This window comes from Schistocerca serialis, chromosome 2 (assembly GCF_023864345.2).
Source record: "Schistocerca serialis cubense isolate TAMUIC-IGC-003099 chromosome 2, iqSchSeri2.2, whole genome shotgun sequence".
Taxonomy (NCBI): domain Eukaryota; kingdom Metazoa; phylum Arthropoda; class Insecta; order Orthoptera; family Acrididae; genus Schistocerca; species Schistocerca serialis.
In genome coordinates this window covers 959,158,245-959,164,570 of record NC_064639.1, presented here as the reverse complement: position 1 = coordinate 959,164,570, position 6,326 = coordinate 959,158,245, and the positions used below count along the sequence as shown (strand labels likewise).

At 43.5% G+C, this 6,326-nt stretch overlaps 1 pseudogene; it reads right to left on the bottom strand.

Annotated features, from left to right (window-relative positions):
- Positions 1–4,141: 4,141 nt before the first annotated feature.
- LOC126458839 (5S ribosomal RNA) lies at positions 4,142–4,259 on the bottom strand (annotated as a pseudogene).
- Between the last annotated feature and the right edge of the window lie 2,067 nt (positions 4,260–6,326).

Here is a 6,326-nt window from a genome sequence, read left to right as displayed (position 1 = left end):
GCTGACTTTTATTGTCAACAACTGAGACGTCTTGCAGACGCAATCCAGGAACAACCACCATGAACATGCCTTACACAGGAGTTTGGTTGGAAAATCATTCCGCACCCACCTTATTCGCCTGATCTTGCGCCCTAGATTTTCACATTTTCCGCTCTGTATTGAACAACCTTCAAAGATCTTCGTTTCCGGATGAAAATGTGTTCCGAACATGGCTCGACGGATACTTTGCCTAAAAGCGATGTGATTTCTACAGTCGGAAAATAGAAAAGCTACCAAACTGTTGTCAATAGGGAAGGAAAATATGTTGTTCATGAATAAAGCCTGTGTTATGTGTATTTGTTGTGTTTACTAAGTGTACGGGAATACGTTACGAACTTATGTACCAACCGATTAATATCCCTCATTCCCAAGCGTCCATATATTGCACTATAAACTACTTTCATATTTCACTCCTAAGTCACCGTTCAGATGTAAGTTTCGTCTAAAACAACATGCTGGAAGGTCTACAGTGGTCATTCCCCAGTAAAATACGCTATTTTGGAATCCGGTAGTATGGCAAGAAACATGCTTCTGATATTATACTTTGACACGAATAATAAGCCACACAAACAATTTCGTACTTTTAACCAGACCCAGCAGCGAATTAAATGTGTTTCCAACATGGCTCAGCATTGTTTCGGACTGAGCGTGGATGACAGGTACGTGTATGGACCAGCACCTTTTCAGTTCGGTGACACGGAAGACAGACTCTTATGTACATCGTTTTAGCAATTTCATACAGGGTGATGCGTTAATTAATGAATGTAGACCAGGAAATAACTACACAATGACGAGGACGTCGTTAGTGACAGCAAGTCGCTATTGGAGAAGGCTGGGAAGGAAATTTACGGTGCCCTTTTCATCAGGAATGTGCCTCAAACGATTCAGGGAAATCATAGGAAACCTAAGTCTATCTGAACGTACCAAGATTTACACCCACTTTCGAATACCACACTAATGTCTTAACCGTGTTGCCACTTCTCTCAATGATTAATGTAATACTTACATTTGCTATATGTAATATCATTTCACTTTAAATTCATCTATAGTTTTAGCAGTGCAAATTTATAACTAGTAACTGCAAAAGTCATAAATTTCTTACGTGTTGATCATTGATGTGGAGATCGTGATCAAAAGTATCCGCACACTTGGCTGAAAATTACTTACACATCGGTAATTCCGGAACTCAATATGGCGTTGGCCCACCATTAGCCTAGATGACATCTTCCACTCTCGCAGGCATACGTTCAATCAGGTGCTGGAAGGTTTCTTGGGGAATAGCAGCCCATTCTTCGCGGAGTGCTGCACTGTGGAGAGGTATTGATGTCGGTCCGTGAGGCCTGGCACGAAATCTCCGTTCCAAAACATCCCAAAGGTGTTCTATGAGATTCAGGTCAGGACTCTGTGCAGGCCAGTCCATTACAGGGATGTTATTGTCGTGCAACCCCTCCGCCACAGCCCGGGCATTATGAACAGGCGCTCGATCGTTTTGAAAGATGCAGTCGCCATCTCCGAATTGCTCCTCAACAGTGGGATGCAAGAAGATGCTTAAAACATCAACGTAGGCCTGTGCTGTGATAGTGCCACGCAGAAAAACGAGGGGTACAAGCCCCCTCCATGAAAACCACGACCACGCCATAACACCACCGCCTCCGAATTTTGCTGTTGACACTACACACGCTGGTGGATGTTCACCGGACATTCGTCATTGCCACACCCTGCCATCAAAATGGGTCAAATGGCTCTGCGCGCTATGGGACTTAACATCTGAGGTTATCAGCCACTAGACTTAGAACTACTTAAACCTAACTAACCTAAGGACAACACACATCCATGCCCGAGGCAGGATTTGAACCTGCCACCGTAGCAGTAGCGCGGTTTCGGACTGAAGCGCCTAGAACCGCTCGGTCGCAAAGGCCAACCCATGCCATCGGATCGCCACATTATGTATCGTGATTCGTCACTCCACACAACGTTTTTCACTGTTCAATCGTCCAATGTCTAAGCTCCTTACACCAAGCGAGGCGCCGTTTGGTATTTATCGGCGTGATGTGGGGCTTATGAGCAGCCCCTCGAACATGAAATCCAAGTTTCCTCACCTCCAGCCTAAGTGCCATAGTACTTGCAGTGGATTCTGATGCTGTTGGAATTCCTGGGTGATGGTCTGGATAGATGTCTGCCTATTACACATTATGACCATCTTCAACTTTCAGCGGTCTCTATCGGTCAACAGACGAGGTCGACCTGTACGCTTTTGTGCTGTATGTGACCCTTCATGTTTCCACTTCACTATCACATCGGTAACAGTGGACCTAGGGTTGTTTAGGAGTGTGGAAATCTCGCCTACAGACGTATGACAAAAATGACACCCAATCACCTGACCGCGATCGAAGTCCGTGAGTTCCGCAGAGCGTCCCATTCTGCTCTCTCACGATGTCTAATGACTACTGAGTTCGCTGATATGGTACCTGGCAGTAGTTGGCAGCACAATGCACCTAATATGAAAAACATATGTTTTGGGGGTGTCCGGATTCTTTTGATCACGTAGTGTATGTTGCGTAAAGTACTTGTTAAGGGTGAACAAAACGTGAACAAGGATGAACGAATATAATAACTAGGCAAAAGTCACAGTTACAGATGATAGCATAAAGTAGATGATTTTTCTTTCCTATGAAGCAAGGCTGCAGAATGAGGAAGAGTTGATCAGCAAATGTTGTGCGAGAGAACAAATCTTCATTCAACAAAATACATCTACTTCTACTGTATTTTGATATGACTTTGAGCACAATATTTTCCAAATTAAATGTGCAGCACATTTACAGACTGTTTAAAGTGAAAAGCAAGAAATAAATATGCACTGGAGACATTTTCAAATGTGGCGTAACTGAAAGATTAAAAAAACTGAGGTACAAAATGTGCATGACTGGATGAAGACGCGTGCAATGCGCTACAAAGTGATTTGGAAATGCTGGTAGGAGGAAAAGGGAGGAGCATTTGAGACAGCAAAGACTGGAACATGTTTCGTAAACTGGTGTGTAGAGTGTGGACTATGTGAAAAGAAGAAAGTGACGCAGTATAGAAAGAAGTACTGGTAAGCAGTAAGTCAATAAAAATATCTGAGATTAAATATGAGAGGGACTAGGATTATGGCTTATGGGACTCATGGTATCTTGAACTTGAAGAAAACCAAAAATAGCACTGATGCGATGATTTAATCACGACCGGTTTCGCTGCGTTAAAGCAGCATCTTCAGCAGAATAACACTGAAAAAAAAACTAGTACGCCTCGACCCAGTATTGAACCCTCGACCTCCTGCATGTTAACCCAAAACTCTTGTCAACTGCACCAACTACACAAACCCATTCGATTTGCTGACAAAGGTAGTTACCGCACAAGTCGTTACAGTATTGCCAGCTTTCAAAACTTTAACTTTCATGTACTACCATAAATATACGCAGGACGATATTTTGTGAGAGAGAGTTTTGTAAGAGAGGAATCGCGCTGCGAAGTTCGAGTGCGCGAATTTTTCTTCACGCTGTATAAAGAATGTAATTTTATACGGCTTTTAATACATTTGTACTTCATCTGGATTCAGTTTGCACATGGATGTACTTGTAGATCCAACAGCTTAATTAACTACTCGCTTCCCGGTTAATGCGTTACGTTTCTTAGGCAGACAGTCCACTGGTGGTATCTTATTTTATACTTAACCGTATTTATTACATTAACTACTTTCCGTTTAGTGCCTCATCCCCTGCACTTCTCGCCCCATTGAACTGTCGATTATTATTTGTTGATGACTTACTCTCTTCAGAGGGTTGGACTGTGTGACTACGAATACTCGGGGCATCTCCGTGTGCTAATCTATGTGACACTGCTATAAGTGCTTTTACTTAGGTTTCGTGTTACTAAAACTAAACTAAACTCCGTCCGAACAGGCCATGAAGGCCCAACGGTACCGAGCGGCCGCCGTCTCATCCTCAGCCCACAGGCATCAGTGGATGCGGATACGGAGGCCGTATGTCAGTTTCCATGACCGGAGCAGCTACTTCTCAGTCAAGTAGCTCCTCAGTTTGCACACAAGAGCTGAGTGCATCCCGCTTGCCAACAGTGCTGGACATACCGGATGGTCACCCAACCAAGTGCTAGCCCAGCCCGACAGCGCTTAACTTCGGTGATCTGACAGGAACCGGTGTTACCAGTGTGGCAACACCGTTGGCCTTTACCATTACTCCTTGGCCTTAATTAATTTTTTAAATGCATGAGTTACAAGTATACTTTACTTACCATGTTGAACCACTTGAGGATGCTGTTTTAATGCAGTAAAACCGGTCGCGATTAAATCTTCACTTGACAGCTTTTTGCTCTTTAGTTCAAGCTCAATTAACCTTGTAGTTCAACGGCTGTTGCTGTCCATATTACAAAGTTGTATACTGTGTGATTCAGTCTGTGTCTCCTGCAGTTCATATTCATTGACTTAAAGTGTTTGGTAGAGGGAGCACTCTCCAGTATACGCGTGGCTATGTGTGCACTTGTTCGTGTGTGTGTGTGTGTTTACACGTGAAGCTTCGCCTCGCGGCCACGTGTACAAAGTGTTTAATAGAGGGAGCACACTCCAGTATATGTGTGTCTCTGTTTGCGTTTGTTAGTGTGTGTATGTGTGTGCGTGTGTGTGTGTGTGTGTGTGTGTTTGTGTGCGTGTGTTTACACGTGAAGCTTCGTCTCGCGGCCACGTGTACAAACAGCGTCCGTAATGACCCTGTGGAAGACCACCGACCGCGCAATTTCCTCGCTTGGGGTGCGACTGTTCCCCGCCCCTCCTCCCAGCCGAGCCAGAACAGACAGCCGAAGACCGCAAGTTGGTCGTCACGCGCAAGGAAATTGCTTTCTCACTTCGCTGTCCCGAAGGACTGTACATCTGCAAAGCGATGCGGATTTCTGTGTGCAAAGAGGAAGCAGAACGTTGCCATCTAGTGTCAAAAAAAGGGATAGGGGGTGAGAGAAGAGATTGAAAGCTGATTGGGTTAATGTGAAATAAGGAGTGCCATAGGGATCGACTCTGGGCCCGCTGCTTTTCTTGATATCCTGACGAAAATAGAGTTACATCATAAATACATGACCTAGAAAATGTTAATTTTAATTTCATTTATTTGCGAGATTTTGTCAGTACTTTCTAATACAGAAAAAAGCCGTCCCTACAGATATATGATGGGTACTTGAACTCTTCTAGTGTATATTGCAGCACAGTATGTCCAGAAGACGTGCACATGCAGCTATGCGCAATCATCAGACTTTGAAAAGGTAGAATCATTGTCATGAGGGATGTAGGAGTCTCTGTTCTTAAAATTTGTATATACTCTCGGTAGATTTTATTTAACACCAGACTGATGTGTTGTGTATAACCCAGCATATCGCATAAAATATCTATGTATGATCGTATCTTATAACGTATAGGACCAGACAGATGTACATTTTTGTAATTCCGCAGTTCTCATGAAATTTGCATTTGCTTTTCGATATGTCGTATATGTGACCACGCAGATGTACAATTGTGCAGGTCTGCAGCTTTCATAAGTTTTGTATATTTTTACGTGATACAGTAATCTCTAGAATTATGTACAAGCCCTAATGACGTAATGTTACCACACACGCAGAGCCTGTTATGATAGGAGCTGTGACATTCATTGGCACCTCTTCTGCTAGCACCATCTCGCAAAGCGGCCTGTAGTGTAAGAAAAGAGCCGGAGTTGCAGTAGTACCTAGCTTGCGCTTGTATGTGATGGAGACAACATTTATAATGTCATCTCGCCTATGTGCTACTTACGACTATTTTTTAAGGCCTGTGTGTTATAGGCAACTATTAATACCACCATTCTGTGCCTTGATGTTGTAACCTGTATGTGTCCTAAGGTATGTAACTAAATGTATATGTTGTTGTTGTTGTGGTCTTCAGTCCTGAGACTGGTTTGATGCAGCTCTCCATGCTACTCTATCCTGTGCAAGCCTCTTCATCTCCCAGTACCTACTGCAGCCTACATCCTTCTGAATCTGCTTAGTGTATTCATCTCTTGGTCTCCCTCTACGATTTTTACCCTCGACGCTGCCCTCCAATACTAAATTGGTGATCCCTTGATGCCTCAGAACATGTCCTACCAATCGATCCCTTCTTCTAGTCAAGTTGTGCCACAAACTCCTCTTCTCCCAATTCTATTCAATACTCCTCATTAGTTATGTGATCTACCTATCTTGTTATATAAGTGGAATCCAAGAACCCTTTTATAGTGTTT